Here is a 12,722-nt window from a genome sequence, read left to right on the forward strand (position 1 = left end):
CCTTCCTTCCAAGGAGTGGCTGGTGGGTTTAAACCGCCAGCCTTCTGGTTAGCAGTCAAGTGCCTTAGGCACTATGCTACCAGAGCTCCTAATTATCACCTAGATTTATCCTTATTTGTACATGAAGTATCTAGAAATACTTTCGTCATACTAACTCAAACACGAGGAAGACAACAAAGACTTAGAGGTACATTATAGCTTACAGATTGACCCTGCAGCCAGGGAATACCCTCCCTGCCTTGGGGCTGTGGCTGCTGCTGCCAAACTAGTAGAAACTACAGCAAATGTGGTGCTGGGAAACTTTTCAGAGGTCTATGTGCCCCATGTTTCCTCTTCCTTACTTAATTCTGCCTTGACACAACATCTTTAGGCCAGCAGGCTCACCTCCTATGTTCTCCTCCTAACTGCATCCAACATTGTTGTTGTTATGTGCCGTCAAGTCAGCCCTGACTCATAGTGACCCCTCCTTGGGTTTCCGAGGTGGTATCACTATGGAAGTAGGATTGCCCAACCTGCCTTCCAAGGAGTGGCTGGTGGGTTTGAACCACCAGCCTCCTGGTTAGCAGTCAAGTGCCTTAGCCAATATGCTACCAGAACTCCCGCATCTAACATTAAACGACACTACCCACCAGCCACTCCTCGGAAGGAAGGTTGGGCAATCCTACTTCTGTAGTGATACTGCCTCGGAAACCCAAGGAGGGGTCGCTATGAGTCGGGGCCGACTCGACGGCACATAACAACAACAACAACAACAACAAATCCAGCTACTATTTAAATGCAGCCTTTTTAAATCTAGCTACTCTTCTCCCTGCAACTAATGAGAATAGATATCCAACATGTAATTATCTAGACTTGACTTTGCAACTTTTAACTTCTCAGAAAGACTTGAGAGAGATCCTTTTTAACTAATATCGACTTATTTATTTATTTATTTTAATTTTTGTGGATGGTTCCTATTTAAAACAATCCTACTGGTCCTCATTATCAAGCTGGATATTTTGTTATAACTTGTACTGAAGTATTTGAAAGTCCAAAGTCGAGGGGCCTTCATCCAGCCCCTAGAGCCAGCCCTTTGAACTCAGACTTCTAACCTTCAGACTTCTGAACTAACAGAGAATAAAGTCCTGTTTGGCTCTCTCTAACTCTACTTCAGCTCAACAACTGAATTAGTTACCCTCACTTGAGCTTGTAGAATTCATTCATGAAAATCTGTTAATATTTTTATGGATGGTAAATACTGTTCTGGAATTGTACATGATTTGGGGGCGTTATTTCCATAAGAAAGAGGATTTTTACCCTGTTCCTGAAATGCCATGAAAATGGAGCTTTAGTAGCAGAACTTCTAGATGTCCTATTACTTACCTCTGTAATTGCTGTGATGAAAATACCAACCAAAAAATATCCCAAACTGAAGAAATTAGAGGAAACAATCTTGGTGATATGGCAACCAAACAAGTTGCCTCCCAAATTATTTCTGCATTTATGGTAAATAAAATGATTTCCAAATTCACCTATTCAGAACCCCAACTTTCATGAATTAGCTTGAGAACTTTTGAAACACCAAAAATTAGCCCAAACAAATGAAATTAAGTCATGGAAAAAGACAAACTGTTAGCAAGATCCTACCACTATATTGTGGACTAAGCCTAAGAAGAAAATGATTGTGGTACTTAAGGTTATGTGCCACCTTGGCTGGGCCTGGTTCTGAGTGGCTGGGCAGATAGATGTAGTAATTCCCCATGATAAGATTGGTAATCAATTCCATGGTGGAATTTGCTGTGACTAGATGATGTGATTCGCTGTGACCTTCGGGATATGGCCTGCTTCCAGTATATAAGAAAACACTTTGAGAAAGGTCTTGACCTTTTTGGCAAATCTGAATCCTGCATTTGGCCAAGTCATCAGTGGTCTGCTATGTTGTCTGCCAATCTTGGGACTGTTTAACTAGTGGCCTGCCATGTTGCTTGATAATCTTAGGACTGTCATTTGTTGACCTTGGGTTTGTCAGCCTCAGCAGTTAGCAGTTGCCTGAGTTAAGAAATGCCTCCAGCTCCAGTGGACCGGGATCAAGAGGCAGAGCTAAAGCCCAAAGTCAAGTGGCCTTCATCCAGCCCCTAGAGCTGGCCCTTTGATCGTGGACTTCTAGCCTCCTAAACTGACAGAGAATAAAGTCCTGTTTGTTAAAGTTATCCACTTGTGGTGTTTTCTGTTAAAATAGCACAAGAAGACCAAAACAACTATCTTACCCAATTTCTTGCATATTCCTCATACAAGCCTTATATGAAGGATCCCATGTAAGATCATTTAAAATGACTGGGACTTCACAAAATATATTGGTGAGGAAAAGTTTTTGAATCTGCTGAGCATGCTGCACCCATTTCCCTATTTGCCCTTGGTAAAAATCCTAGAAAATACCTTAAAGTCCTACCTAGACAATCATTTACCTTCTGGCCTATGCTTAAATGGCAGCAAGGAGCTCTGGTGGTGTAGTGCCTAAGGCATTTGACTGGTAACCAGAAGGCTGGAGCTTCAAATCCACTGGCCACTCCTCAGAAGGAAGACTGGGCAATCTACTTCCATACAGATATTGCCTCAGAAACCCAAAGAGGGGTCACTATGAGTTGGATCCAACTCAATAGCAGTAAGTTTGGTTTTTTGTTTGTCTATATATATACACACACACACACACACACACACACATATTTTAATATTATTCTGCTTCCATCCTCAAATGGTTATAAATACATATTAGTAATGATTTGTAGATTTCCACATTGAGTAGAAGCCTTCCCCTACTGTCATGCTACTGCAGTTTTTGTAGCAAAGAAAATTCTTGAAAATATCATACCTACCTGAGAAATATCAAAAACTCTACAGTGGCCAGGGAACTCATTTCATGGGTCAAGTCTTCCAAAAACTGTGTCAAGTTTTTCCCATTTATCAAAAGCTGTATTTTGTCTATTATTCTCAATCTTTTGATTTAGTAGAGAGAACTAATAGAGTAATAAAGACACCAATAGCAAAGGCTTATAAAGCTTTAAATTTATTCTGGACTAACTAAAAATTAAAAAAGAAACCAAACGCACTGCCATCGTGACTCATAGCGACTCCTCCTTGTGTTTCTGAGGTGGTATCTCCATGGAAGCAGGTTTTTCCCAGTCTTCCTTCTGAGGAGGGGCTGCTGGGTTTGAACCACCACCCTTCTGGTTAGCAGTCAAGTACCTTAAGCACAACACCACCAAATCAGATAGCATTTGTACCTCACAAACCTACTCCTATGAGATAGTTACTGAGAGATCCATGGTCCTTCCTTACTATGCCTGCACTGAATCCTGATATTGTTCAATATGAATTATTGAAGTATTTCCAACATTTAATCCAATATGCTAAAGAATAAATTTTATAGGTTAGAGAAGCCTTTGATGAACAGAAGCTAACTCCCAAAATCTGCCTAACATTGTCCCAGGAGAAGAGGTATATTAGAAGAGACATTTTACAAAAAGACTTAGTAGAACTTCATTGGAAGGGACTATTCTTAGTCCTCCCTAATTCATGAGCAGACAAAATAAAAGGTGTGTTAGACTGGGTTCTCTAGAGAAACAAAACCAGTAAACAAAGCTTATATATATAGAGAAAGATAAATTTATCTTAGGAAAATGGCTCACATACTTACAGAAGCTAGCAAGTCCCAAGTTCTTGGATCAAACGTCAAGCTGGAGGCTTTTCTCAACTCACACAGCTGCAGGAGCTGATGAGCTCAAGGTTGGCAGGCAGAACACTGGCTGTTGACTCCAACAAAGGATGAATCCAAAATCGCCAGACCAAATGGTGGATTGTTCACTCATGGATAGTTGTAGGCAGAATCCTGATCCACAGAAAAGTGTCTCTTTTCCCAGGATGTCCATAAATATATTGGAAGCAGGTCACACCCTGAGGGAAACATCCTTTCAACAGGTTGGCTGTTCAAAACATATACATCTGATGCCATCATTGGAACAAACCACATCACAATTGCTTAAACCACACAGAATTGTGTCCAGTCAAGTTGACACACAGATCCAGCTATCACAGTCCACTCCCTGTCAAATTGACAGTTGTACAAATCTTCTCAACCACATATACTTTCTAAATAAGGACAATTATAAAGTCATATTTGTGCCTAACATGATATGCTAACATACGTATAACCAAAGTGCATTAACCTTATTTATATTTCACAGTTCATAAAAGAAGGAAACAAAAATATTTGATACATGTATACAATGAAGAAATATAACAATCACAGTCCTTGTTTGAGCAACTGGTCACGTGGTCATAGCTGATATTCAGAACTACCTTCTTACACCACCCATTCTGTATCTCCCTTGTCCTCAAGCAAGCACCTCAGCTGGTCATGGTTCTTTGCCTTGTGGGATGACCCAAACCTTCATTCCTGAAGGGTCTAGGCCATTAGCAGTCCTATCAGAATTGGGTTGCTGTAATTTTCCATTGACTTTAATCACAGGGCATGGTGGTACTAAGAGACATCCTAAAGAATCTCCTGTGTTCCAGACATATTCATCTTTACCTCCATTATGTAATGTCAAACTAATTTTCCCTTGGTAATCAAGATCTATCACACCAGACAGTACAGTAATGCCCTTCTTTGTCTGTTGATCCAGAGGCATGAGGAAACCAAAATGGCTGGGTGACATTCTTAATTTCCAGTTCAATGCAATCAGTATTGTGTCCCAGGTGGGAGTGTTCCTCCCTTTGGGACTAAGATCTCCAGACCCACAGAGCATAGGGTAGCAGGGACAGGAAGCAAAATTCTTTTGAGTGGGTCACTAGGGATAATAGTGAGTGGTACCACTCCCATTTCCACCCCTTGGTTCCTGGACCCCATGAATCCTGGCTATTGGAGAAACAGCACCATATATTGGATGTTGGTTTAGAGCATATACAGCCTCCTGGAGAACATTGCCCCAAACCTTCAAGGTATTACCACCTAGCTGGCACCATAATTGTGTTTTCAGGAGGCCATTCCATAGTTCTATCAAGCCAGCTGCTTCAGGATGATGGGGAGCATGGTAAGCCCAGTGAATTCCATGAGCATAGGCCCATTGCCACACTTCATTTGCTGTGAAGTGAGTCCCTTGATCTGAAGCAATGCTGTGTGGGTACCATGATGGTGGATAAGGCATTCTGTAAGTCCATGAATGTAGTCTTGGCAGAAGCATTGCATGCAGGGAAGGTGAATCCATATCCAGAATAAGTATCTATTCCAGTAAGAACAAAACACTGTCCTTTCCATGATGGAAGTGGTCCAATGTAATAAACCTGCCACCATGTTGCTGGCTGATCGCCCCAAGGAATGATTCCTTATCACGGACTCAGTGTTGGTCTCTGCTGCTGGCAGATTGGGCACTCAGCAGTGGCAGTAGCCAAATTAATTTTGGAAAGTGAGAGTCCATGATGCCGAGCCCATGCATAACCTCCATCGCTGCCACCATGGCCACTTTGTTCATGAGCCCATTGAGCAATGACAGGAGTAGCTGGGGGAAAAGGATGGCTGGTTTCCACCAAATGCATCATCCTATCCACCTGATTGTTAAAGTCCTCCTCTGCTGAGGTCACCTTTTGGTGGGCATTCACATGAGACAAACATCTTTACTCCTTTGGCCCATTCTTTACTCCTTTGGCTCTATCCACATACCTCTTTCCCATACATGTTTACCACCAATTTTCCAATCATGCGCCTTCCAAGTCCCAGACCATCCAGCCAAGCCATGAGACACAGCCCATGAATCCGTATATAATCATACATCTGGCCACTTCTTATTCCATGTAAAGTGAACAGCCATATGCACAGCTCGAAGTTCTGCCCATTGGGAGGATTTCCCTTCACCACTGTCCTTCAAGGAAGTTCCAGCAAGGGGCTGCAGTGCCACAGCTGTCCACTTTCAAGTGGTGCCTGCCTATCGTGCAGAACCATCTATAAATCAGGCACAAGTTTTCTCTTCCTCAGTCAGCTGATCATAAGGAACTCCCCATAAGACCATAGGTACAGACTGGGAGAGGGAAGGTCATGTGAATGGAGTGGAAACCACAAGCATTTGGGCCACTTCCTCATGCAATTTACTTGTGCCTTCAGAGCCTGCTCGAGCCAATCTCTGATATACCACTTCCATTTCATGATGGAGTGCTGCTGTGTACATCCAACTTTATGACTCTGTGGGTCAGACAACACCCAGTTCACGATGGCCAGATCAGGCCTCATGGTGACTTGGTGACCCATGGTTAGGTATTCAGTTTCTACTAAAGCTCAATAACAAGCTAAAAGCTGTTTCTCAAAAGAGTAGTAGTTATCTGCAGAGGATGGCAGGGCTTTGCTCCAAAATTCCAAGGGTCTGCATTGTGATTCACCAATAGGTACCTGCCAAAGACCCAAACAGCATCTAAACTACTACAGACACTTCAAGAACCATTGGATCAGCCGGATCATATGGCCCAAGTGGCAGAGCAGCCTGAACAGCAGCCTGAATGTGTTGCAGAGCCATCTGTTGTTCCGGCCTCACTCAAAGCTAGCAGCTTTCTGAGTCACTTGACAAATAGGCAGCAGCAACACACCCAAATGAGGGATATGTTGCCTCCAAAATCCAAAGAGGCCCACCAGATGTGTGCCTCCTTTTTAGTTGTGGGGGAAGCCAGATACAATAACTTGTCCTTCACTTTAGTAGGAATATCTTGACATGTCTCATACCATTGGACCCCTAGAAATTTCACTGAGGTGGAAGGTGCCTTATTTTTTGTTGGGTTAATTTCCCAACCTCTAGCATGCATATGTCTCACCAATAAGTCTAGAGTCATCGATACTTCTTCCTTATAGGTCCATTATATTAGACCAGTGTTATGTTTTATGAAAGGAAAAGGCGATCAAGATCGCTATAGAGTAAATTATGACATAGTGTTGGGGAGTTGATATACCCTTAAGGAAGCACTGTGTAAGTATACTGTTGGCCTTGACAACTGAAGGCAAACTGCTTCTGATGGTCCTTTGAAATTGGTATTGAGAAAAAGGCATTGGCCAGATAAATAGCTGCATACCAAGTACCAGGAGATGTACTAATTTGCTCAAGCAATGAAACCACATCAGGAACACCAGCTGCAATTGGAGTCACCACCTGATTAAATTTATGATAATTTACTGTCATTCTCCATGATCCATCTGTTTCTTGCACAGGCCAAATAGGTGAATTAAATGGGGATGTAGTGGGAATCACCACCCCTGAATCCCTCAAGTCCTTGATGGTGGAAGTAATCTCTGTAACCCCTCCAGGGATGTGGTACTGCTTTTGGTTTACATTTTTGTAGGTAGAAGCAGTTCTAATGGCTTCCACTTGTCTTTTCCTACCATAATAGCACTTACTCCACATGCCAGGAACCCAGTGTGGGAATTCTGACAATTGCTCTGTATATCTATTCCAATTATGCATTCTGGAACTGGGGAAATCACTACAGAATGGGTTTGGGGACCCACTGGACCCACTGTGAGACACATCTTAGCTAAGACTCCAACAATAACTTGACCTCCATATGCCCCACTCTGACTGGTGGACCACAATGATGCTTTGGGTCTCCTGGAATTAGTGTCAGTTCAGAACTAGTGTCCAGTCTGATTATTTCCTTTCCCCAGTGAACAGTCACTCTCATAAAAGGCCTCAGATCCCTTTGGGGAAGGCTGGGAGAAAGACTGACATTATAGATTTTTGTCAATGTAGTGGGGTCCTTCCTCAAAGGGACCTGGCCTCCCCTTCATTCATGGGATTGAGGGTCTGTAAACTGACTCAAGTCTGGGAATAAATTGAGAGGTCCTGACTCTGTATTCTGGCAATTCAATCTAGGCTGCTGTTCATGTGACCCAGAATTCTTCTGTTTATACAGATCAAGTAAATATTTAGTTTGCCATGTATTTCACTACTAGAAGCACCATGCACAAGTAGCTAATGCCATAATTCCACATGAATCAGAGTATTCCGATTACTGTTTTGATTCTGCTGTCCATATGGTAACCACACCCACCCTACATTTGTTGATTAACTGCCGTCACTCGGCCCCTACTACCACAAGGTCCAATCAGCCCCATTGTAGTTAACTGTTAGTGCAATTAGGGCAGTTCCCACTGTTAAATCTGGTTTACATAAAATAGCAATCACAGCAGTCTTCAAGGATGCTGGAGCTCCCTTCACCAATTTATTCCTCACTGTACTGGTGAAGAGAGTGTCTTCTGGACTCTCCATTTCTGGCTCTAGAGGTCTATCTGATAAATTCATTCTAACAGGCCAATGTCCCTAAGTCTCTGGATACCTTCTTCTACATTATACCAAGGTAGGTCTGGTACTTCAGCTGGACTTATGGCAGGCCACTGCATAATTCATGCTTCAACAAGCCAACTAAATAAACTATTAGATCCTTTCCTAACCTCTCAAGCTGAAACACTGAATGAAGAATCCATATTTAGTGGGCCTGAATCAATAAACTCAGGCTGATCCAATGTTACATTACTTGCACCATTATCCCACACCCTCAGTAGCCATTCCCATACATATTTTCCAGGTTTCTGTCTGTACATGTTACCAAAATCAAGTAGGTCTTTTCAGGTGTAGCCCAGTACCTCCTCAGTCACGCTTTGTATTTCACTTTTGGGGCTCAATTGGACTTAAGTTTACTTATAGGTCTAGAAGCAACAATGGGTGGTTGGGGAAGCTCCTGAGAACATTCAGGAATGTCTTCCATGGCCTCTGCCTCAGGCAATGACACAGCAGGAACAATTGGGTTAATCCCACCAAACCAAGGTAGAGGGAATGATGGTTTTACAGTAATCCCTTCAGAGGAGAGGGATTCAACAGACTTTACAGGCTCCATATCTTGATCTTCCTGGCTATCTGCCCAATTGTCCCTATTCCAGGTTTCAGGATCCCATTTTTTCCCCCAATCAATGCCCTCACTTTAACTTCAGACACCATTCTGGGTTGGTAATTTAATTGGCATTGTAATTCAGCCACCCTTACAATAAGACTCTGGGTTTGGTTTTCAGCAATATCAGCTCTGTTACTAGAAGAAATAAGGCTTTCTTTCAAAGCACAACTGGAAATATTGAGGTCTTTTATGCTGCGATTAAACTGTGACTCAGCAGCCCTAAGCTAATCTCACTCTTTCACCATTTTGTCTAGGGTAAGTAGGACCAACCAATCAGCTTCCTTACACTCCTCATGCTGACAAAATTGCAGGAAACTATCAAATATGCAATCACCCAGAGCCTCACTTCTCAAAAGTACTTGATCTATTGGTGGTGCTATTTTGCATAACAACATTGCCACCTCATGCCATGGATTAGCAGGGCCCTCTTTACTAAGGGAGGCAGGGTCATCAGTGCCTTTATGATTAATCAAATTGAAGAACCAATTTAGGAAACTCATCCTTATGATTTTCTCTCTCTAGAACCACTCCCAGTACCAAATGTGTTAGAGTGGGTTCTCTAGAGAAACAAAACCAGTAAAGCTTATAAAGAGAGAGAAAGAGAAATTTATCTTAGGAAAATGGCTCAGACACTTATAGAAGCTGGCAAGTCCCGAGTTCTTGGATCAAACATCAAGCTGGAGGCTTTTTTCGACTCATGCAGCTGCAGGGGCTGACGAGCTCAAGGTTGGCAGGAAGTATACTGGCTGTTGACTCCAACGAATGAAGAATCCAAGATCTGCAGGCTGAATGGTGGATTGTTCAATCATGGACAGTTGTAGGCAGAATCCTGAACCACAGAAGAGTGTCTCTTTTCCCAGGATGTCCATAAATATACTGGAAGCAGGCCACACCCCTAGGGAAACTCCCTTTCAATGGATTGGCTGCTCAAAACATATACATCTGATCCCATCATTGGAAAAACCCACATCACAATTGCTTAAACCACAAAGAACTGTGGTCCAGCCAAGTTGACACACAGCTCCAACTATCACAGAAGAAATAAAACTTTGAATCCCTTTGCTACAGTTTAAAAAAAAGACTAAGACTCATCTTTGGACTAGCCAACCCACTGGATATATGAAGGTTACATTTAAATGCCACTGTGCCAGCAGCAGATGATATCTGAGGCAGACAGCAGACCCTTGACCCTGGACCAGGCCTGAAAATATACCTCTTTATCTTCTTTTCATTTCTGTTATAGTTCAGCTTCTATTAATATTTTCTTAGATTGGGCAGATGTATATGTTCACCATTTTAAAAGGTTAAATTATTGGATATATAGTACCCTCTCAACCTCAAGTCAGTCTGGCTTTTCCTGGTTGGTCTCTCCACTGCAGATAATTGATTGAGTTGTTCTTGATCTATGGATACAATAATGAAAGAAAGATAGTTCATTACTACAGGAAATCACTTTTACTTGATTTTCCATTAATAAATGGCCTATTTTTGAATCTGAATGAAATTCTGGCCATAACTTAACCATTAGTCTTGACACAACCCTAGCTTTACTAAATAAATTCACCCAAGAACAGCTAGCTAAAAAAATATTCTAAACATACAATAATAGTTTTCAATATTATAGTCCCATATTAACAACTGTGGGACAGGTTTATCTAGTTAACTTCCTAAGCAGAGAGGCTAAATCAGGTTTCTCCCCTTTGCTGGGAACAACCTAACCACACACATATCAATAGCACAGTCATCACCAGACCTATGGGATGGTTTCCACTATCTGAAAGTGCATTAGTTATAAACTTACAAACTACTGATTGGTTCACTACCAACTGGCTATGACACTCAGATATCTATTGAGAATCACCTGATGGCACCTAGTGGCTACATGGAACAAATCTTTGGTCATGATTTCCACCAGGCTGGATTGGAACATGTACTCTGGGTCCGTGCTTGACTCAAGGACACATTTAACTGAACTCCCTTTATCAGCCAGCGTACACATATTAAGATCTCAGTGGTCTCAATCAGTGTGTAACTGCCTTGATTTAGCTGCAGTATTCACACCTAACATAGTGCTTAGTATGTTATGGTACCTATAGAAACATTAATCAAATATGTACAAACTTCCCTAAATTACAGTGCCCATGGGGTTCAAGAAATCAATACCAAAATAGCAATGATGAGAAAACTTGTATTCCAAAACAGAATAAACCTTGAAAATTTTACTGCAACACAAGGAGGTACCTGTGCCATAATAAAATTTGATTTCTGTGTGTTTATTCCTAACAGTGATGATATTATAATCTACATTAATCATTAATCATATGCAATGTGTAGGTAGTATCTTGCCTTACAGATCCCATGCCTTCGTTAACCGATATCATAAATAATTAGTTTTCCTCTTAGGATAGAATGTGGAAAAATAGCTACTTTATTTTGGATTCTTTGTATACCTCATTGTTTCTATTATTGTAATCACAAAAATGTTGTTTGGCTTTAGTTTGATACATTTTATACAAGACCTGCTGTACTTCAAAACCCTTTGACCCTTCACATAAAATTCTGGTTTCAGAGGCTTTCACCAATGATCATTTTGTTTAATCACCTCTCTGTTATCTCCCTAGGTATGTTTAGTCTTGTCCTCTATCATTCTGTACTGACTCAAAAATGTTTCCCACAAAAGCTACATACTCTGAAGATATGACCAACTTGACAAAGTGTAGAAAATCATTTTTATTAACCAAAGTACCTCAAGAAAACAGACAAAGTCCTTGCAGAAGGAAGGCTACTCCATCGTGGGTGACTGGTACCCCATAACAGAGGCTTAATCAAAAGGGGGTATATAAATGAAAAAGTTTCAAACTAGAGGCACTCACATTAGCCATAAGAATGATGAAGCTAACAAGTATTCATAGGGAGTAAAAAGGTCAGGATCAAAACAATTTGTTCATAAGAAGAAAATGTCAAGATATAAAACGTTTATTCCCAGAATAAATAAATAAAGATGTTCATGACTGCAATAACATAAATGAACCAGCTAGTGCCACTTATCTAGTTGGTAAGCTACTCCTTCCCAGCCAAGTGGCCAAACTACATTTCAAATGAATTTAAGGTGAAGTTGATCTTGTCGATAATCCATCATTAAGCCCCTACCTTTCCTTTGTTCACTATCTATATAGACCCCTCTCTCTACTTGAAATGAAGAGTGCTTTGTATTTTTGCTTAGTGCTGCCGGATCAAACTGTTATTCCTCAATAAAATTTGTTTTCTTTCACTCCTAACAGTATGAAATTTTCTTCTTTGACAGTGCTTTAACGTATTCATATATTCTGGAATAAACAGTTTCATTTTAGGTCTCATATCAGAGTGTGTGTAAGGTCAGAATTAATTTTATGATATTATCAAAAGGTTATCAATAGGCAATGCAGTCACTGCTCCTAGCTCCAAATGATTAATACATGAGTATTTTAACTAACTATTCCTCAGTTTTAAATTCTGATATGTTATTTGCCCTCTCACCAATTCATTGACAACCTCTTATTTCACCAAAGTTAGAAACATATAGACTTTTGGAGACAAAAATAAAATAAAACAAACATTTCTTTCTAGAAACAGAACTGATCCTTTTCCTACAAAAAAAAAAAAAAAAGCAGAATCTTGTACATATTTGTATTCTACTGGAACTATTCATTTTCAGTAGTCTCAACCCCTAACAAATATCATAACTTTCTATTTATTTATTTATTTTGTGTGATTTGGGTGAAGAT

The sequence above is a fragment of the Orycteropus afer genome, unplaced genomic scaffold (genome assembly GCF_000298275.1).
Source record: "Orycteropus afer afer isolate SDZICR_OR568_19922 unplaced genomic scaffold, OryAfe1.0 scaffold00190, whole genome shotgun sequence".
NCBI classification, from domain to species: domain Eukaryota; kingdom Metazoa; phylum Chordata; class Mammalia; order Tubulidentata; family Orycteropodidae; genus Orycteropus; species Orycteropus afer.